Genomic DNA, 23,624 nt, shown 5'->3' with positions numbered 1-23,624 from the left:
CTAGACTGCAAATCCTTTTCCATCCTATCTTAAACATAAACAGAACAAGCAAGGTGTTGGTCACTTAGTAGCTACTAACTCCACTAAGGCTTCATCACCTGATATTGTCAGAAAACATAAGATGTCCCCACCTACTGAAATCTCCCCCAAACTGTAGCTCATGCTTTTAAGTGCCGCAACTTACTTTTATTTTAATATTTTAATTGGCACTTAAATATATTCTATTTTTATGCCCTTTAAAGGAGAATATATCAAACATTATTTGCCCTTTTTCCTTACTTTGTAGCATTCATGTAAAACATCAGTCATTGTACTCTGTCATAGACAAAGATGCCATCCAAAGCTACTGGTGTATCTTGTTCCACAGCTGCCTCCAAATTCCATTGATCCAAAGTTCTGATAATTATTTTTGAATTTTTCTTTATCTAGTCATTGCCAATAGTCTTTTTTCTTCCTCACCAAGAATACGTTTCCATTGAGTTTAGAGGGAGACTAAGGGAGAGAGAAAGAGAGAGAGGGAGAAACATCTATCAGTTGCCTCCCATATGCACTCCTACTGGAGATCCAACAGCAACCTAAGCATGTGCCCTGACCAGCAATTGAACTGGCAACCTTTTTGGTGCACAGAACAACACCCCAACCAACTGAGCCATGGGGCCAGGGATCAATAGTCATTTTTTAATTGTCACCTGTCTTAGTGTTTTCAGGCTGTTATAACAAAATACCAGAGACCTATGGCTTATAAAAAACAAACGCTCATTTCCCATAGTTCTGGAGTCTGGGAAGTCCAAGATCATGGTGCCAGCAGATTTGGTGTCTGGTAAGAACCTTCCTCCTAAACAGTCATATTTTTGTTGTAACCTTACATGGGAGAAGGTCTCTCTGGGGTCTCTTATATAAGAGGGCATTAATACTATTCATGAAGGCTCTGCCCTCATGACCTGGTCACCTCCGAAAGACCCTGCTAATACCATCACATTGGGGACTAGGATTACAACATATGGATTTGGGGGGACCATAAACATTCAGTCCATTGCATTCACCTGACATATAATAAGGGCTTTATTTGTGGAAAGAGGAAAAATAAGTAAAAGGGGAGGGAAAGGCAGAGGTAGTGAGATGGGGGTGTGGAAGAGGAGGGAAATGTTTGCCATTTTAAATCTTACAGTTTTCAAGTTCTAGACTTGACTAAGCTCACTAAATTGTAATCTTTAGTAAAATCTAAACCTCCACAATACTTAAGTACAAAAGTGTATTTGCAGTCACTCTCATGTTTAAAGGCTGACATCATTGATTCATTTATTTATTTTGTAGTGCCTGTCATTCCCTTTGAAATTGTGTCAGTTTTTCATGATTGCATATTCTTGTCTTCGCCTACTCAAACAATCTAGATTTACTCAAGAATCCCCACATCCATTAATGCTGTTTATGTGTGTTGAATTGAAGAATTACTACTGTTATATAAATACTCAGGATTTTATTTTTTCTCTTAACTATGGACACGTTGTTTTGTTTAATGTATAATATTTTTCTGGGTCATCACTTCACTGTGTTTGACCTTTCTTTCTTGTAGAGGTAGGCTCACTAAAGAAAACAGAAACCCATGAAGGGTTTTTAGCAAGTTCATATCAGCCATGTGACTACAGCAGTAAATTCACATCGGAGAGAGGGAACTGCAGGGACTTGCTGAGCTGCAGCCTGATCTGAGGGACCTTCGGCACTGTGGGATTTGTTGATGTCTCCATTGGGGAAGTAGTTCATTGGACCATCCAAGCAGAGGAGAGTCAATGAAGACAGAGAGTCAATCACAGCCTGGTATGGAAGAAGGGCCTTTGAAATTTTGGACCATAGGGACTGTTACAAAGATTTTTGACTCAGGTCCAGTAAAGGCACAGGAGTCATGAGAAGAAGACATGGGGTTCATTCCTTTCCCATCCTTCTTTTTCATTTGTTTGGCTACTTTTCAGTTTTACTCATTTTCATAATTTAATTTAGCCATTTTTTGGGGGGGTGAATATTACATAAAATATAGAAATTATAATTAATGAGTTTACATAAAATATATTAGTTTTAAAATGTTTTTATAAATATTGTTCATTCATCCAAGAAATATTTATTGATCATTCTATTCTATGCCAAACACTGTGATATAAACATGAACAAAATAAAGTCCCAACCTTCAAAGAACTTATCATTAAGAGAAGAAGGCAAAATCCTAAACAGGTAAGCATCACAAAACTAGAAGTGCTATAGTAGAAAGTGGTGATAGGAAATAAAAATGAACCTAGGCAGGAGGGTGATAGCTGGCTCTGGGCAACAGATATTTATGGTTTGCCTACACATTATTTAAAATTGAGATGACATGAAAAATGCACTGTTGGTGGGAATGCAGACTGGTGCAGCCACTGTGGAAAACAGTATGGAATTTTCTCAAAAACTAAGAATGGAACTGCGTTTTGATCCAGCAGTTCTACTGCTGGGATTATACCTGAAGAACCCTGAAACACCAATTCAAAAGGACCTATGCACTCCTATGTTCATAGCAGCGCTATTTACAATAGCCAAGTGCTAGAAACAGCTTAAGTGCCCATCAGCAAAAGAGTGAATCAAAAAACTGTGGTACATTTACACAATGGAGTACTATGCAGCAGAAAGAAAGAAGGATGGGACTGGAGAGTATTACGCTTAGTGAAATAAGCTAGGTGGCAAAAGACAAATACCATATGATCTCACCTAATACAGGAAACTAATGAACAAAACAAACAAATGAGCAAAATAGAATCAGAAACATGTAAACAAGGAGCAGACTGACAGTAACAGGGGAGGAGGGTTGGCATAAGATGGGGAAGAAGGGGATGGGTCTAGTCAAAATATATTTATAAAAGACCCATGGACATGGACAACAGGGTGGGGATTGACTGGGAAGGGGAGAGCAACGGGGGGAAAATTGGGACAACTGTAAAAGAACAACGATTTAAAAAGGGGGAAAATAAAATTGAGATATTTTAAAGCATAAAAATAAAGACATCCACCTTCTCTTAATAAAATAAAGTCTGGAAAACCTGGGTTCTCATATCCATAAGGTTGCCATAACTCCAGTAGCATATAGCTACCTTCTGTAAACATGAGAGTGATTTCCACAAAGTGACGAGCTCTGTCGGCTCTAACACAGTGTGGGCATGGTATTCACACCCAGCTAGCTCCAGTTAATCCCTGAGCTAGAGGAAGACAGGCATGACAACATTCTATTGCATGCAAAGAAATGTAAGATTTACTGTGAAGGCAACAAGTAGAACTAGAGAGATTTAAGTAGGAGTACAGTAATTGTATTTGAGTCCTAGAATGGTCACTGTTGTGCCTGTGTGGAGCATAGATTTGAATGAGTCAAAATCAGATGTAAGAGCATCTGAGGACATTATAATAATCTACTCAACTGATGCCAAAGCCTTAACTAAAGTAGCAGTGATGGTTGTGAGAGAAAGATGGACAGAATATAGTTATTTAATGGAATTGAATGGTGATAAGAAAAGAGAGACATGGAAGAATGATGGATCCAAGATTTCAGATTCAGCAGCTTAGCATATGGGGTATCACTCACTAAGAGAGAGAATGTGAGGAACATAAACTATAAGGCAAAAAGTCAATTATATTTGATTTAAATTTGGGTTGATGCCAGTGAGCCTTCTAAATTATAATGTTCCTTACATTTTGTAATCATTAAAATCAGTGAAAATTAAATTTTAAAATAAAATTGAAAATTATAACCATTTCATAGGTGGGATATGAGAAGTCAGAGTCATAATTCATGGAAAGTGCCCCCGCTGCCTGATCGGATGGTATTTTGCAAAGATGGTTACAACATCTTCCATTCCACATATTTTTCTGCAATGTGCTCTTACCACTCACCAAGAGGTGGAGTTTAATTATTTTCCCCTTAGTGACCCATCAGTAACCAATAGAATACAGAGGATGTGATGCCTTGTGACTGCTGAGGCTAGGTCATAAAAGGCCATATTAATTTTACTTAGTTCTCTTGCAATAACTCACTCTCTAGTCCCTCCATCTGGTAACACTCCCTCCTAGACCCGGCCACCACTCTGAAAAGCCAAAGCCATGTGGAAGGTACAGGTAAGCCCTCTGCTCTGCAGCCCCAATGAGCCTAACCTTGGAGTCATTCTTACCAAGATGCCAGACTTGTAAGTTAAAAATCCCCAGGACATTCTTGTCCTTAAGTCCACAAGTTCCCCCAGCTGATTGTGTCTTTAGAGCTTATGACATAAAAGTGTAAAAGAAAGCATTCCTGCTCTGCTTCATCTGCCTACATTCCAGGTGCTTGCTCTTCGGACACTTTCAGAATCCAAGTGCAATGAGCAGTCCAAGTGACAAGAAGAGGTCAAATGTTGACTCCAGACAACTGTCCCAGTGAAGACCAGCTTTTGAGTCATCCCAGCCAACCCACGAGACATGTGAATGAAGAAGCCTCCAGATGATTCTAGCCCCTAGTATATGAGTCACCTCCAGCTGTCTGTGTGCTCTAGCTGAGGCCCCAGAAGGCACAGAGTTATCCTCACTGTACCCTGTCTGAATTCTTGACCTACAGAATTTAGCAACATGTAAATTGATTGTAGTTTATACCACTAACTTTGGAACAGGCATACATAGTCAAAACTCAATAATTGTTGGCTACTCTTTAAACATTTTTATAACAGCTGGCATTTTATAATTAGGTTTATAACTTAGAAGAGAGGTGCATCTTGAAGATATATGAGTCATTGTCAAATAAGTAATTGCATAAACATGTGAGTCATTGTCAAATAAGTAATTGAAGACATGGGAGTAGATAAATAAATCCAAACAGTATGTAGGATACAAAAAGAAGGAAGTATAGAATTTCAAGGAACCGAAAGATTAAATGAGGAAAGAGAAGACAGACTGGAAACAAACAAAAATTAGTCAGAGAGGCAGACTGACCAGGAAAGAATGGTAATGTGGAAACCAAGGTTAAAGAAGGTTTCTATAGGAACATGTAATCAGTACCAAAAAGTAAAAAAAAAAAAAAATGCAGATTGTAATTATGATCATTAAAATGTGTCTGTTAAATTTTAATGGCTTTGACAAAACGATAAATAACTTGTTCTTTTTCTTCTTTTCTGCGATTTTGAGACTCTTTCCTCGTCGGATACTTTTATCCTTGGTTTTCTCTCCTTTAGCCACCATTTTTGTTTTGTAGCTGATTCTACTCATCCCTGATGAAGCATTAAATGATAAAGACTGAGGGCAGAGGCTTTATAGAGTTATATAGCCACATAGAGAGTAATGACTGCATGTATGAGGATGGTCCCATAAGATACTAATAGAGCTGAAAATTTTCTCTTGCTTAGTGATGACATCATAAACCATAGTTGTAAAGTCGTAGCCATCATAACATCACAGCAGTAGTAACAGCTGCAGCATGACATGTCACTATAGAATAAGGATATAAAGAAAGAAATATTTTTGTATAGCTGCCCAATGTGTTTGTGTTTTAAACTAAGCATTATTAAAAGAGTCAAAAAGTTTTTTAAATTCTAAAGTTTATAAAGTAAAAATGTTACAGTAAGCTAAGGTTAATTTGTTATTAAAAAAAGAATTTTAAAAATAAAATTAGTGTAGCCTAAGTGCACAGTATTTGTAAAGTCTAGAGTAAGATACAGTGATGTTCTAGGTCTTCACATTCACTCACCACTTCTTGATTCACCTAGAGCAACTTCCTATTCTGTGAGTCCCATTCATGGTAAGTGTCCTTACACAGGTGTACTATTTTTATCTTTTATGCTGTATTTTTACTGTACCTTTTTTATGTTTAGATAGGTTTAGATACACAAATACTTACCATTATGTTACTATTGCTTACAGTATTTAGAACAGTAATAAGCTTTACAGCCCTTGTAGTCTAGGAGCAATAAGCTGTTCCCTATAGCGTAGGTGTACAGTAAGCTATACCATCTAGGTTTGTGTTAGGTCCTGCTATGATTTTTCACACAATGAGAAAATTGCCTAAGATACATTTCTCAGAGTGTATCCTCACTGATTCATGGCACTTGATTACAAATTTTTGAGGCAGCATTAAATAAAAAACATTATTTTTTATTTTTCAAGACTTTTCCTCAGTTGTAGGGAGAAAAATGAACATACAAATCATGTGATTAAACAAATCTGTTATCAAAAGCTAATAGCACAGTTATCTAGTGGAAAAGCACAACAATACTACTTATTCCAATTCAAACTGCTGATCAAATTATTTCTTGCCCAAAATCCATTTTAAGGTTTAACAATATGAACAGCTGGTAGTATGAGCTCTAGAATTAATTACAGAGTGAGTCAATAAACATAAGATTATGTAACATTTCAGATGAAAATTTTAAAAATAATATATTTTTAAAACTATTCCTCACAACTTCAATTTATGTGTATCTAAAATAATCTTAAATTGGCTTTTGTAAACAGCTTGTGCAAAAAAGAAAGGCATTAAATGTTACATGGTTGATTATACTGGAGTGAATGGTATTCAAAATTACCCACGGAAACTGTGACATATAATGAGATGAATAAAATCAGTATATAACATAAAAATGTGCATAGATGAAGGCTGGACTGAAGCCACCAACATTTTGATAACATTAATCTCTGTGTGCTAGGATTGAGGGTCATTTTATTTTCTTCATCAGGAAAAGTGTTGTTTATGAAAAAGGTAATGTATAAGATCTTCCCTAAAATTCTAAGTTCTCTCAAATAAAGGCTTAATGGGCAAATGTCAACCAATCATAAGAATGTCCTGAAAGTACATTATGAAGTAGATATTTACTCTAATCTCTGTGAATTACTGTATACGTACTGTCTAGAAATTGCCCTGGCTGGTTTAGCTCAGTGGATTGAGCGTCGGTCTGCGAGCTAAGTGTCGCTGGTTCGATCTTCCAGTCAGGGTACATCAGAGAAGGAAAACTCTGACTCCAAAAAACCTCCGCTGCCTTGCGGCATACCTCTTCAGGGGAAAGGCTAAGGGAGTAAACCCCGACAGAAAATCCGGAGCCGGAGTCCCTAAGGCGGTTTGACGTTGTAGTCAACACCGGCAACTCCTGCGGCGCACCTGAACCCAAGCTGTATCGACTCCGTCTTTCCCTTGGACCCTTCAGCTGCGAAGAGAGGGGGGGTCTGCTGCATGGGCAACAGCAGACCCTCCATATTACCCTGCCCAGGCTCTGTAGCTTCAGCGTCATCGCAAGATGTCGATTCAACACGGGAGGAGACAGATACCATGTCACTCCCGAGTCGGACTGCACAGCCATTCTTGGCGGTGCAGATAGACTCTGAAGAAGCTACACCATCGTCTCTCGAGACGGACGGCTGCCGACGACGACTGTCTAGAAAACATTTTAAAATAAGGGAGTGTTACAGACCAAAATAGAGCTGTTTTTGTTGGTTTGTTGGTAGTGGTAAGATTAAATATCTATTTCTTTGATGGACAAATACTGAAAGGGAAGGGTTGTACACATTTAAATGCACACACATGAACTTAATTGATGGGAAAAATACATACTTGTGCAAGTGTCCTTTAGGTAATTGTTTAATGACTTAAACCTATTTGAAGTATGGTAAAGGGAAAAGAAAAAAGGAAACAAATTTCAGAGAAAAGGCACAGCCGATGAGAACAGGATTCTTATTTTATTATTATTGTTTATTCTATTATGATTGTCCTAATTTTCCCCCTTTTGTCCCCCCTCCACCCAGCTCAGTCCTCTAGCCCACAATCAATCCCCTCTCTGTTGTCCATGTTCTAGAGTCATTCACACAGAGAACAGGATTCTTATAAAGGGGTTTGTCAAAAATCAAGTTTCCATCACATTGAAAGGGATTAGCTGTGAATCTGTGGGACAGTTTATCTCATACTTGGCATTTCCTGAGTCACACCTTTCATCTGAGCATCTCAGAATATTTTATAAACAAAAGAACCTCAATAACACCTGCTTATTTTCTCTGTTTTATAAATGGACTAATAAGTTATTAAAGAACTTGCAGAGTTGACAGAGGTCACCTAGGATGAAACTGATCCTGTATCAACACTTCTCATGGCCCTCAATTAGGATTTTGAGAACTCCACAGCTCCATTCTAGCGCATTCTGGAACATGAAACCCATACCTTTAACTTTTTAAAAATACTTTTTTAAGACTTCTCTAGAGGAAAAAAAAATCTATATATGCACATACAGACAGATATCATCTATCTATACATACAGATAGGAAGATATACATAGAAGGAATTCATAAGCAGTAAAGTGGCCATAAACTGATCACAAGCCAGAAGTTGGAGCCTGGTTGCTGGACATAGATATCTGCCTTTGTTTTTATTGTTGAGAACAGAATGGGGAGGCCTGTAAGCAATAAATAGAAAGGTGGAATATTCCCAGTTTCGGGGGAAGCGGTTAACTTCTTTGTGAATTATTATCTTTCTGATGTCTATTAATACTTGTTCAGAGGTTCTTAAACTTTCTTGGCTGATGGCTCCCTGAGGTCTCAGTAAATTTTCCACAGTACCCCCAGGGCAGAAGAAATACCTAACAGTTCCGTTTATTAAGTTGCTAGGTCCAAACAACTTAATTAGCAGTTGGTCTGATTTCCGAAAGATGGCGCTGTGCCTTTCTCGCCACAGTTTTATACCCTCGAGGTGCTGTGGGTTCACTGCGAGGGACGAGGAGCGAGGTGCGCGTGGGCACCTGGGCTCAGTTTGTGAGCCATGGCTCTAAGTCATCCCAAAACAAGGTGGAGTGAACAGCAGAATGGGCCTCGGTAGATGGGATTTGAAAACAAGTGAACATGACTCCATGGAGGTGCTTTCTCTCGTTATAGGAACTCCATAAAGTTCTCTAGTTCTAATAAAAATGCCTAATTGCTACCCTTTAATCCTAATTACTATGTGCTCACCTGAGGAGAGAGCGGCCAAGAGCTGGTCTCTCCCACACAGAACATACAGGCAGCCTATTGCTATATCAGATTTCGCTGTCTCCTCTCCAAACAAAACCCTCCAAGATTCCAAACCATCTAATTTGATTCATTCTATTCAACCATTAACTTTTCATTGTCTATGAATCATTCTCCCATCCACAGACCTTAAATATAACTATACAAATAAAATCAGTCTCTGTATCTGAATAACACCAGAAGACAAACTTTTTTTTTTTTTTTTGTAAGTACTGAAACTTCACTTGGAACAGCCAAAACTTAAACATAAGCATAAATGAAATACTTTTTCCGGGGTCCTGAATGGACACTCAATGGGCAATCCTCTGACGGCCTCTGAGAATGAGTTTTGATAAACCTGTGCGCTTGCCAGTTGAATTAGAGGTGCTGAACTTAGTAAAATGACCTAGACAGAGGAAATGGTGGTTTTAAATGAATGTCAGGTGAGAAGCTGCAAGAATAGAAAGCATTAAATTGCAGGCGTTGATCAGCTGTGGAGGCGTTTCTCGCACAGGCAACTCCGTGAAGTGAAGCACGTATCTGGGAGAAGAGCAGCAGGGATTTTTTTTTTTTTTTAAACAAGCGATGAGTGATTCACCTAAGTCACTCCAAGAATGCCACAGTTTCTAATCCGGCACGGGAAAGAACGAAATACTCTGACCCGAATTAAATGCAATTTCTTTAATATTTTCAAGAACTCTAGATAGAGTGCCTATTCAGTGCCAGGCACTGTGAAGCAATGACGACGGTGGCCGGATGAGCCGGGGAAAGGACGAGTCCTACGCTCACACAGCTGGTCCTGGTGATGAAGAACAGCAGGAGTCTCCATTTTACACCTCCGAGGAAACAGAGGAGGTGTCTGGGCATTCACTTTCCTACTGATCTCAATTTACTCTTTTGAAATGAAGGAGTTGGAGTGCAGGAATCTCAAAGTCCCAGTGTTCTGATTCTAGCATCCTATGAAGTTCACTTCGAAGTCAGTGAAAGAATTGCAGCCACATAAATAGACCTCCGGGTATAAACACTATGTTATCCAAAGGGGAAATAAAGATGACAGAGTGCATGTTTTAAAATAAACTCACTGTGGTTTTTAATTCTCAATTCCAACCTAGAGTTTTGTGAGTATTGATTTCCTAAGAAAAGAAAGCCTACAACTGCTACCTTCCTTAAGTACCTTTGTATTCATTTTAAATAAGGTCATTACAAATTTTCAGGCCCAATATATACATAACTTTCAGTTTAATTGTCCTTCTTACCCTCACCAAAAGGACCTTTCTTATGTAACTAAAACAAAAAGTTTAATTTTGGACACATAAACAGTTAAGCTTGATACTGAGCATTTATAAGAAAACAATTACTTGCTAAGCCAAAAAAAAAATAAAATAAAATAAATCTTGACTGTGATGTACTTCAAATAATGGCATGAAGAGTTATTGTCAACACAATGGAATGAGCAAACTGAGGGGCAAACCTAAGACATATGTGATTTACTTAAGGTCACAAAATTATTTTCTGCATTATTTTAATCTTATTTTATTTAGCCCTCACAGTAGCCCTGTGGAGTCATTTCCCTGCTCTACAGACAAGGAAATTGAGTTTTAGAAATGGTATGTTCTTACAATAGTAATTGATTTGAAACTAAGTCTACCTATGTCAAAAGCTTTTTCAATTTTCCTCTATATATTGTGGGATCTAGCACATAAACCCCACTTTCTAAATTGTACATTCTCACACAGATGAAATGGAAAGGATACCTTTATTCTTCTTTAGAGAACAGAAAGGAATCCATTGTGGAGGAGGATGAGGGGTAAAGATCTGTTAAATAACTGCCACCCTATTGCTTGAAAACGTTTTCAGACTTATCTTAGTCTGGATCTTATATTGTACCCAAATTACACTGCCACAGTTCCTGGAATATACTCCATTCGGCCTTGGCTTCTTTATTCTTTTCCCTCCTAGAATTTCCTTTCTCTCATCTCTGCTTACTAAAATCCTATACCTCCTTTTAAAGTCCATTTTATGAGTCACTGCCCTCCAATGAGGCTATTTGAACCTCCGTTTCCTCAAGTACAGAGTACACAAAAGAATTCCTACTGAGATAATCATATCTACCTTGCAGAGTCATTAACATGATTATATGACACCTCAGTCAGTAATAAAATGTAAAAAAGAAAATACGTTATTTGTCTCTGTTAAAAATAAAACTTTTGTAGGCCCATAGCTTTTATACTCACTCTTAGATAATGTGTTGGCATTAAAAGTTTTAATCTAGCCTAATAATTGCAAAACTAAAGTCTAGTTCAGTAAAGAAAGGACATATCTAAACTCTTATTTAATGTCAAGCTTTTCCCATGCCCAAAGTGGGGGCCTCAGGGTGAGGAGGGGAGAGGACCATGGTTGGCTTCTTAAGCAGTTCCTCCTCTGCCTCTTCTACCCCTGTGTAAGCCCCAGTTCTGGCCTCTGGGAAGTCAGTCTAGGAATCGAGGGGGCTAGAAAAAAGGGGACAGGTTACATGGCTTGTATAATGTAATCTGACCTCAGTGCCCTCTGGATGCAAGCATTGTTGACTCTTCTTCTATTGGACACTTGTGTTGATTCTTTAGAGACGCTTACTCAGAATCACCAATGAAGTTCCCCTACCCTTGACAGTGCCCTCTTCTGGGTAACTCTTTTCTGCTCATCTAGCAACAGCTCACCATTTCTTCGTGTATCATAATCCACTGACGCTGTCCTTTTGGAAAAATTTCCTTTTAAGATAACCCAGGTCAAATGACTTTGGGAAAATGTCTCATTTTGACCCCATGAGCCAATTTGAGTGAAAGTGCATACTGTCTCCGTGGATTTTTTCACATCTCTTGACTTTAGACTTCACAGACCTAAGACAAACACCAGTATCTGTCACCTTCAATCTCCAAGACACTGAGATAAAATCCCCTCCTAGTCTTCAATCATTGGCTTCAGGTGAAGGTAAAACATCTTTCTATGCCCATGAAGAGGCATCAGAGAATACCACATAAAGCTCACTCAAGGAAATCTCTCTATTTCCCAACTTTTTCCTTATACACCAGCTGGGGTATGTGATTAAGCCAGCTGAATAATTCTTTATCCCCTAACAAATCATGCAGTCGTCTGGCACTTTAGTACCTGGGGCATTGGGCAGAGGGAGGTACTGTTGTCTGGAATCTATTATATTGTTCTTTGTCTTTGGGTTCTATTTTAACAACCTGTTACACAGACAATAGACCTTTGAATAGCTGAACTAGTAGCTGAATGTGAAAGTCATTGGGAACCAAGGAAGCTTTTTTCTGTCTTTCCCTCTCTGGGTTCAAACAACTACCTTAACTCTGCTTCTCTCTGTTCATAATCTACTTTTTTCTCCTCCTTCTCCCCAAACTGGTTTTCTTTGTTTTTCTTGGCACATACAACAACAGCCGCTCCATAGCTTCCAGTTTTATATGTTTGCTCCCAGGACCAGAAGAGACTAACTAGTTTGAATCTCACTACGAAATTCCTAGAGAAGGAAGACATTTGGCCTAATCTGTACTGAGTGTTTAACAAACAGGCTATCTGAGCCCATTCTTGAGGGCAGGGAAGTTCTCAAAGAAAAGAGGCAGTAGTCTGGGCAGATACACTCCAACAGTGTCAGAATCACATATATTGCTTGGCACCAAGCCTAGTGTTAGTCAATACATAGTATGTTGTTCTTCACTTCCAAGACATTTATTATCTTCTGAGTAGTTAGACAAACTGAACATTGTGCTTACTCTCCAACATTACTCTCCCTTTCCTTAGTCCTATCCCAATTTTAATTCAGAGTTCCTCACCTCCCCTGAGTTTATCACACTAACAATGGGGCAAGTGGCTGAAGCCCAAACTAATGAACATAATCCCTCTCCTTGGTCACGGTTATTTGTTCCAGGATGACTGAAGTCAGACTGATGAGATCAAAGGACAGGTTTTCTTGTGGTTTCAGGAGAAAAAGCTCCCTCCCTCTTCTGAGAGCACTCTTGGAAACAATCCTTTCTTCCTCCATAGATGTGCGTGAAGAATCACATTGCCTTGGGAATGGGTACAGCCATCAAAGTAGACCACAAAGTAGAACCAGGCTTAAGAAAAAGCTGAACCTACAAGAGACAGAGAAGAGATAAAGGGAACTGAATCTTGGAAGACATGATTGAACAGCGGACTCAAACCAACCCTGAAGCCAATTATTTGTCAGTTTCCAGTTATATGAACCAATAAATCTTTGATGCCATTTTAACTTGCTTGGACTGGATTCCAGAAAGATCTACTTTGTATACTAACCCAAAATCCTAACACGTTAGTACATATGTTTGCAAAAAATTGTGATATTCCTCAAGGGGAAGTTGAAAATGGACCCTAGGGAAAAAAATCAAAATTCTCAAAAACGATTAGGCTAAAGGGAACCTTCAAATCTCTCAGGGAATGTAAAATATATGTCAGAAAATCAGGGAAATGTATAGGAAGATGATTGAATTGAATCATAGGAAACTGGCTGACTTTATACTAATAGGTCTTATTTCAACGTGACCCCATGTGGTGCCATATGGATCATCTTCCAACTCTGACCATGAAGAATATTGTTATAAATTTTTCAAGAAACTGAAGTAACATCAAGAAGTCTATATCACCTGGGGCTACCTGAGAAAATAAAATAGACTATTCTACAAAGAAACCACATAAAATAATATTGGGAGGGAGGCACAATTTTCTACTATCTTTAACAGGCCCAATCTAGAGAATCTCTTAGACACCAGGACCCAGAACCAAGATGACATGGGGAGACCTCACTACGTGTCCAAGTTACACTCCAAGGTAAGACTTGGAAAATGCCAGACAGGCAGCAATCCTGAGAGCCATGTAGGGGCCAAGCATGGGCTGCTCAGAACTTCATACCAGAGATCCTGCTGAGGAAGAGGAGAAGTTTTTGATCTGAGTTCTAGAGGTACCATGGTAGGGAGAGAGGAAAGAGAAGAGCTTATAACAGAATACCACTTTTTAAAAAAACATTGTTTGTTGTTACTTAATTCTTCTCAATTATTTTTTTATGCATGACTAGACAACCCTGTTTTATACTTATGTAATGAAATAATATTTTGAAATGCATTACTAGGCTTTATTTTCCTGGTATTCCTTGTTTTTTGTCTTTGCTTGTTTTTTTTCAACTCTTACTCTTTTTTAACTGGAGTTACCTCCGGGATGATTAAGATTATCATAATTAAAAGAGAAAAAGAGTCAGTAGTCAGAGTTTGGCTTTTGGATTCCAAAATTAGTTTCTTTAGATCAATTTCAGTAAGAACAGACTTGAATTTAGTTTTAAATTTCAAGAGCCAGGCAAAAGATTGAGACAGAGAAAGCTTTTATTTTTTTATGTTTTTTGTTTTTAATTTCACAATTTTTCCTTTAAATATCAAGAAACAAAGTCTGGAAGGCTGAGAATAGAGTTTTTACTAAAAACTTATAAATATGAAGAATACAGCAGATGGCAAGAGGGCAGTTTTCTAGCCCCCAAAAAGGAAACAAAAAAATAACAAAAACTTCCTTAGGTGTGGTGTCTTAGACTGCTGGGGCAGTGATGGCAACAAATCACAGACTGGGTGGCTAAACAACAGAAATTTATTTCTCACAGTTCTCAGGCTGGGAAGTCCAAGGTCAAGGTGCAGCCCAGAAAGTTCCTGGTGAGGACCATCCTCCTGCTTGCATCTGAGTGTCTTCACATGGCCAGGGGGCTGAGGGGGGGGGGGGCAGTGGGCATTGGTTGTGGTGGTCCGGAACTGAACTCTCAACATCTTTGTGATCTGCTTATACTTTCTTTCTCCAAACATAGCTACCCCAAGGCGTCGGAGTGTTAGGGCTTCAACATATGAATTTGAGGGGGAAACAAGTACAAAGCTTGTGGGCATGATACTGAGGGTGAGCAGAACAAGTAACTGAGTCATAGATGAGTTTCCAGAGAGGCCTCTGCCCTGCCTTCTCCCCACATGTAGAGGAGGGTGGATTAGACATTAAACTAGATGGGAGAAGACGGGCAAATACCTCAGCTCTATAGGCAGAAGGAACATTTACTTCTCTGGGGCCTGGAATTCTAATTGGAGGCATCCTCAAAGAGTGTTCCATGCCAAACTGGCATGGGTGCTATAAAATAGAAGACAATGGGGCCTATTCAGACTGAGAAGACCTATGAGAACAACCTGTGTACAGAAATTTCTGCACATTCAAGTTGGAGTTGCTGTAGCTCTTAGCAGGAGAATGTGAGAAAGAGTCTCCTAAACTAGACATTGAATGGGAATCACAGAAAATCTCATCGCATCTAAAACATTAACAAGAGCTGATGTGGAGGCTCTAGTCAACGATGGAGTTTGGTCTACCTCCTCCAGATGTTGCTATACAACTTGTTGGCATTCTGCTATTCCAATATACCATGCTATATTTAAGTAAGAAAACACAATATTTTTGCTGATACAGTATTGTTATTCTGGGTATTGTTAAATGGATACATCCCTCTATGAAAGCACAACTGATTACAGAACTCACCCTCCTACTGCAAACAACTAGAAAACTGGACAAAATAGATGAAACAGCTATTTTTATATATTAAATAACTGCTCTCTAAAAGAGGGGAACTAAACAAGATGAACCCTATGATCGCCCCAGCAATTTCTGTACTGGAGCACCAGGAGGACTCCCAAACAGCTCCTGGTAGTTACAGTCAGGTGAGGAGACAGAGCTCAGGGACGAGGGAGCCTGAGGCAGCTGGAATTTGCAGGGAAGATTAACAGAAAGAAGGAAGCTATGCCAAACACAAGCTCCAGAAATCCGCTCCATAGAGGTCTTCAGCGGAATACCAGTCTTGGTAAGGTGAAATTCAATGTGGCCAGACCAAAACACTACTGCTGGAAGAAAAGAGTTACTAGGGAGGGAGCCGTAAAGTAAACTATTCCCAGAACTGATGTAAACCTGGGAATCATTTGAGTTCACATCTGTCAGGGTGGAGAAATGTTGTTGAATACACATGGCATTTCACTAGAGAAACCAGAAGTTTCAGGGTTCATAGTGGGATTAAAGGCTGTTGTCAACCCGTGTGACAAGTGGAAAGGCCAGCCTCGAAAGGGCCAAGCTGATCTGCAAGCAGTTTCTCCTGGCAGAGCAGTATCCTCTTTAAAGGAATACCACAAAATCCAGCACTTAGTGACATAAAATCAAAATTAAAAACATTATTGGTCATATGATAAAGGAGGGAAATACACCCCAAAACCAAAAGATAAATTAGTTAACAGAAATAGTCCCCAAAATGACAGACATGGTGGAATTAGCAGACAGAGGCTCTAAAACAGCCATTATAAATAATGTAAATACACAGGTTCAAAGATTCAAAGAAAAACAGAAACATAGTGAAGAGAGAAATGAAAGATATAAAACAAACCAAGTGGAAATTCTAGAGATGAAAATATAATATTAGAATTGAACATTTTATTGAATGGTATTAACAGCAGATTAGATATTACAGGGCGAAAAGAAATCCCTCAACTTAAAGATATAGAAATAGAAATATCCAAAATGAAGCACAGAGTGGTGATGGGGGATGGGGAGAACAGAACCACAGTGACCTGAGAAATAATATCAAAAATTTAACATACATATATTTAGGTCAGAGAAGGAAAGGAGGAGTAGAAAGACAGAAAAAAAATTGAAGAAATAATGACTACAAAATTTTCAAATTTGATGAAAGCATAAACCTACAGATCCAAGAGTCTCATCTAAGAAACTCAAACCACAACAAAGCAAATTATAAGCAAGTTGCTAAAAACCAATATAAAAAAGAAAAATCTCAAAAGCAGTCAGTGTTAAGAAGGATATGGAATTGGTATCATTTACATCTTAAGATATTCCCAAGAGTCATGACATTCCTTTAAATTTTTGCATTGAGCTATAGTGCCCTCATTTAGAAGGCATCCTTTTGCATCACTAAGCAATCCTCAACTTAGAGTTAACACTTCCCATTACATTGATTAATTAAGAGTCAAAACCCCTTTTCAGTATCTGTAACAATCTACGCAACAGCAGACTTGTATATAACTATTTCAGTATTCAGGGGCTTTATTTTCCTTAACTGTAATTAAAAATTAAATATTATTTATTGTAATTATTAAACTTTCACCATTCAATGAGTTTTTGATATAATATTTTTATTCATCTTATATTTTATCTGTTATGGTAAAGTGACAGAATGTGACATTTGTATTTTTATAAATTTATTTTTATAATTATGATTTGTAATGTTTTCATAAGTTTTATATTTAAAGTTATTAAGCATTTTGTTTTACTGACTATTTTACTTTGACTTCCAAACACACTTTTAAAATAAAACAAATAACAGTACCAATACCGGTTTTTAGTTACATTAAAAAACTCCAAAATATTTGTGTCATAATTTCACTGCCTCACTGGAATCACAGCTCAGGAGGAATTACTCCATATTTTTTATTTTGAGAGAAAATATAATTAACTATATCATTGTAGTAAAAAGAAAAATCCCAAATTGGGAACAGGCAAAAGATTTATTACTTAAGGGTTTATATTTTTGTTTTGACTTACTATTTTCATTAATTAAGGTATCTTACAACTGTAAAAAGTACATATTAACTTATAGAAAACTGATAGCATTTAAAAATTATTTTTGTCAAATAGTATTGCAAATGAATTTCATTCTGTAGATGTGTAAATGGTTACTGTGAGGTCAAAAAGATTAAAACCAAGGATTTAAATTTGAATGTAATGATCTTACTCTGGTATTCTTTTTTTCAATGATAATATTCCTGTCTGTCTAGAACATTTTTTTGCAATTCACATTAATTCTCTCAACTAGCTGCGTTCTTCATTGACGCACGAGCTGAGTGGTCCACTGCTAAGCATCATACTTTTTTTTAATTGACTTTATCATTCTTCTGGTTCCCTCGGTAATTAACTAAGTCAATCTTTGACACTTGCAAATTTTATAATTGTAGAAGAATCATGTTTTTAATTTTTTGAAAATTATAATTTGATGAACATCAAATGCAAGAGATGGTGAGCAATCACAGTTTTAGAGAAATAAAAATCTGCATTTTTTGTACATTTAATTCACAATGACTTAATTTAAAAGCCACCTCGTGTCATAGGATCAGTCAACTTACATGGGAATTTCAACTTTCAATAGATCAGTGTCTCTTCCACACTCTCCCTTAATCTTATTTCTGAAGAATGTGTAACAGTGGGTACAGTCTCATTAGCTGACCCCCAAGAGAAGTACAGTTTTTTTCAGTGTATGTGTCTCACAGATGTTCATTTTAGGAAAACAGATGAATGTGAAAAAAATGAGAAAACTATAAACTTAAAAAATTCCCAGATTCTTTTGGGCATCGTTCTTTTTCTAGAGCTTGCGGCCTCCTTCTGACCTGGTGAAAAGATGTCCTATTAGACTATTTCCTTTTATATGAACTTTGATGTTCACAAAAGTTCTCCCTAGACAAAGTGTGTGTGGTCTTCTTTCTGCAGAACATCCTTCTATAAAAGCCCATGTTCTATAAAAATCATTATAGTTGAACAGTGTGTGTGTGTTCTGAGAATGAATACCCATCCTGCACCATACCCATTTCTCCAGGGACTCTGACATGGAATGGTTGTAGCTGCTGTCATGTGGTGGTAGTGGATTTTCTCCCAAAAAGTCAAAAGTGGGGCCCCCCGGAGTGCCCAGCCCAAGACAACTGCCACTCCTTCTTTAGTGTCGGGGCATCAGCCTGGCATCACAACCCTGAAGCAAGGAAGTGTAAGTCTTGGCTAGTGTCTTCTTATTAAAGAGTGAAAAATACTAAGGACATAAGCGTGAATTTGTATGAAAAGGTTATCCTGCCAGAGCAAATTAGGAATAAAAATCTGACAGACATTGACTCTCTTAAATTATCTAAAACTGGACTAATCAGATGACAGACAACTAAGAAGTGAAATTCCACCTTCACTCAGCATTAGGTCTTAAATTCACAATTTGATCAAATTGGGTTTGTTTCTTTGTGAGGAAATGACTTTGAAATCAGAAAAAGTGACTAGTTGTTTACAGACAAAAGCCATTCCTATAGAACTTGCCTAGAAACGCAAACTCACTGGGTTGAATTCCATATATGTCTCTACCTGAGTTTGGGAAACACAAACAAGGGGAGCTCATTCGCGTATTTAGGTTTCCATAAACAAGATGACAGAGAAAAGAATGAGCTGCTGACGTTTTTCCATTTCACCCTGTGAACATTTTACTCTGGAAATTATCAGCAAGGCCGAAATCTTTGGGCTCGCCATAATTAGATTGTTTCACAAGGAATGCAGCTCAACTGGTCGTTGTGTAGTTACTGTCGCCACTGCAGATGCAAACTGCATAGAGAAAAACACACGCCACATGAAGTGGGAGACAATCCCAAACAAGTACATGCTACAGCACCAGCTTCCAATCCCCAAGTGCCAGATCCAAAGGGAATTACATCAGATACATTTAAAACTCTAATTCACCTCCTAAAACTTAACATAAATTGAAGTGAATAAAAAAAAAAAAAAAACAGGATTCTGTCCTTACTGTTTCTGCTAGCTGCATTTAATAGGATATTTGCTTCCTACTTTACTTCCCATAACCCATGAACTGTTTCTAACAGAAGGAGTTAACACTGTAATCTCCTTGTTCTGGGATTTATGACTAAAGATATTTATGTAATTTCTCAGTCACACCAAATTTAGTAACACAATTAGCATCCATGATCATCAAGAAGAGTATTGTGTGTTTGAGGCAAACTATTAAGAACACCCTTAAGAATCTTAGAAGCCTTATCATTTAACAGAAATGAGGTGGCCAGGTAGGCATTAAGACTTTTAAAAAACCTTTTCTATGTTTAAAATGTTTTACGAGCAACAGTGTTAATTACTGCTGAGGTATTAACACAGAGCTTAGAGATTGATATTAGATTTGATCTTTTTCATAAACCATTATTCAATTTAATAACTGATTTTAGAGAAATAATTTTATTTCAAATCCAGCAAGTGCTGACTCTTATATATTTAATCATTTATTCTTTAGCTCTTCACATTTTATTATAAACAATGAGGAAAAAAATCAGGTGGCATTTCGAATATTCTACTTGGAAATCTCCTTAACTAGATCACTGAGTTTATTAGATACGTTTCCACTTTGCCACATTACCACAGATGACTCTTTTGACGAACTCTCTGCCGTCACCTAATTAGGGTCCCCTTTCTTCAATTTTCAGTAATATTTTCTTTTAAGGCTTTGCAGATAGCCTTCTCAAGGTATTTTGGACTTCCACTAACATTCTACTTTAGACCCTTTTGGCTTTCCCAGTCACCTCAACACCATTCTGACTTCTTCCCACAGTACCATTCCAAAACCAATGCCACAGCTGAGGTTTTTGTTATGGCAACATTCCATTTCTGGGTACCAAAATTAGTAGTGATTACTGGCCCTGGCCAGGTAGCTTGGATAGTTTAGAGCATCATTCCAACACACCAAAGTTGATCCCCAGTCAAGGCACATATAAGAATCAACCAATGAATGCATACATAAGTGGAACAACAAATCGATATTTCTATCAATAAATAAAAAATTTTTAAATAGTAGCAATTACCTATTATACATACATTAACCCCCCAAATTTAGTGTCTTAAAGCAACAACAATTATTTATTTTGTTCATGAAACTGTAATTTGGATGGGGCTTAGTGAGACAACCTGTCTCATCTCTATGTAGCATCATCTGGTGTGGCTCAACTGGCAATTGGAGAACCCACATTTGGGATAACTTACTCAGACGGTTGGGAATTTGATGCTGTTCATCGGCTGGGAAGTCAGCCAGGACCAAAGGCTAAAGTTTCCGCTCTTCACCTAGGTATGTTGGCCTCCTGACAGCATGGTGTCTGGGTTCTGCAACCAGGCATCAGGAAAGAACCAAAAGGCAGTGCTTGGCATTTTTTATATCCTAACCTTAAAAGTCACAGGTACTCACTTCTACTACACTCTACTCTCTGAAGCAACCATAGTTTCAACCAGTTGTAAGGGGAAAATTGCAAGGTTTTAGAAGAACATGTGGGTCAGGATATATTGTTGGATATCTATGGAAAATATAATCTGATAAACTGACTGAAAAATGATTGCATACATATTTTAATATTTTGGGGAATATTCCAATCACAGATGGAGATGTAAAAAGAGACTAACACAAAAACAATGGGGAGTCATTGTCATTCTTTGAGAAATAGAGGTGAAGGGGTAATGGAATGATATTTGCATGCAGATCAATCCCTTTAACAATATGGGGGAATATGGACTTCAGACGAACTGCTATAGGCAAGAAGGCCTACATGGAAATAGCGCCATAACTCAGGCAAGAAGTTAGACAGCCTGAACTAAGATATTAGCAGTGAAGACTGCTAGATATGAAGGAGTTAGACAATCAGAACTTGGTGGAAAGCAGCAAGGTACCTGGCATAAAAAAGACAATAAAGATTTGTAAGCAGAGATGGAAGTCTGGTAGGGCTTGTTACTTTTCAACAAGGGAAAACTGTAAATGGTAGTCTAAAATAGCTTATGTTTCAAATGACATAATCTTTGCATATAATATTCCCTTGAAGGAAAAGAAACAACATAGCACAATCTATAAATGTATGTTTAGGTGCTTAGAATCTATAAGTTTTAAACAAAATCAAGTATATAAAAATGTTCACACATTTCTTCATGAAGAGAAGTTAGTTTAATAACTACCTAACCACCAAACCAGGGGCTTATTATGAATATTATGAAGTTCTTTTTATAGTTACTTTTATAGATCAGCATCATCTTAATTAGAAATTCTTTAATTTTTAAAAGAAGTAACTATGAAGTTTTGTACCGTCGTCAGCAGCCGTCCGTCTCGAGAGACGATGGCGTAGCTTCTTGAGAGTCTATCTGCACCGCCGAGAATGGTTGTGCAGTCCGATTCGGGAGTGACAATCCCTGCCGCACTTGGTACAGGTGAAGGCAGATGGCTGTTGTTGCTGCTGCTGACGCTGCTTCCGCCTCGATCTTTTCTGGACCGCCTCCTCGTTGCGCGCAGCCTCTGCGCGTGACGTACCTTGCCTGACCGCGAGCCTCCAGGCTAGGCGGTCGTCTGCTTGAACTTCCCATGTGTTGAGATTGATGGAGCATTGTGTCATGTCCTTTTTGCAGATGTCTTTGAACCGCAGTTTTGGGCGCCCTGTCATCCTCTGGCCTTCTGCTAGCTCGCCGTAGAGGAGGTCTTTGGGGATACGGCCTGCATCCATTCTTTTGACATGGCCGAGCCACCTGAGGCGTCTCTCGCTAAGAACTGCATGCAAACTGCTCATATTGGCTCGCTTCAGCACCTCGGTGTTGGGGACCTTATCCTGCCAGGCGACATGCAGGACGCGTCGCAGGCACCTCATGTGGAAGCTGTTGAGTTTCCTTTCGTGCCTTGCGTAGGTGGTCCACGTCTCGCTGCCATAGAGGAGAGTGCTGAGTACGCAGGCTTGGTAGATGCGCAGTCTGGTTTTCTCAGTGAGGCTGGAATTGTTCCACGCTCGCCGGTTCAGTCTGGCCATAACTGTGGCTGCCCTGGCGATTCTCCGGTTGACCTCCAAGTCGACTGACAGAGAGCTCGAGATGGTGGACCCGAGGTAAGTGAAGTCGTTGACAACCTCCAGGGTGTATCCGTCGATGGTGATGCATGGGGGAGTCCCCGTGCCTTGAGCCATAACATTCGTCTTCGTCAGGCTGATGGCTAGTCCGAACTCCTTGCATGCGTGGGAAAGGCAAGTGACTAGCTGCTGGAGTCCCTCTTCGGAGTGTGATGTCAAGGCTGCGTCGTCGGCGAAGAGCATCTCACGGATGAGCACCTCTTTGACTTTGGTCTTGGCTCGTAGACGGGCCAGGTTGTAGAGCTTGCCATCGGATCTGGTGTGAATGAAGACACCCTCGCTGCAGTCCTTAAAGGCGTATTGGAGGAGCATGGAGAAGAAGATTCAGAACAGCGTAGGCGCGAGGACGCAGCCCTGCAGTAACCATAAAAATAGGTGGGCTAGAAAGAAGCACCTTCTGCATATGGGATGTTTTTCTAGCATTGTACCAGAATATTGTGGAGATACCTAAATGTTCCTTGTTTAAAGAAGAAACCAGGAAGTTGGCAGTGGCCACCACTTCTCAAAAGTGCCTCTTCATTTTCTTGCCTGTAATGAGATGTCAAGGTCATGACACACTGATGTCCACACTTCCTGATTTTCAGTCTCTAAAAAACAAAAGTCACAGTTAAGTAAGTGTTACTCTCTCAGCAATCCTCATGACCCAGAGCTGTAAATTCTTCCCCCTGGAGAGGAGATGCTGACTGTTCCATGGTGGTGCCTGAAAAAATTGTTGTACACATTATGGGCGGTTTCTGCCAGTTGAATATTTGTTTAACTTGAGATTGTCTTTCAGAATTATATTCACTTGAAAATCATTTGGCTGATACATATCAATTAGAATACTAATATTCTGTATAGAAGAACCCCTCAGAAGTAAATAACTTTAAGGCGCTCTGTATCTAGTAC

General features: G+C 38.7%; 1 long non-coding RNA gene across 1 annotated transcript; it reads left to right on the top strand.

Moving 5' to 3' along the window:
* The first annotated feature begins 313 nt into the window (after window positions 1-313).
* On the top strand, window positions 314-5,025 carry LOC150022330 (uncharacterized). Its single transcript, XR_016509353.1, has 3 exons — window positions 314-820; window positions 1,574-1,815; window positions 4,330-5,025. It is a non-coding gene; the product is annotated as an uncharacterized LOC150022330 (long non-coding RNA).
* The last annotated feature ends 18,599 nt before the right edge of the window (window positions 5,026-23,624 follow it).

This window comes from Furipterus horrens, unplaced genomic scaffold, assembly GCF_987537825.1.
Source record: "Furipterus horrens unplaced genomic scaffold, mFurHor1.1.pri manual_scaffold_1, whole genome shotgun sequence".
NCBI classification, from domain to species: Eukaryota; Metazoa; Chordata; class Mammalia; order Chiroptera; family Furipteridae; genus Furipterus; species Furipterus horrens.
The sequence above is the reverse complement of the archived record's forward strand: the minus strand, read 5'-3'. Positions and strand labels throughout refer to the sequence as shown.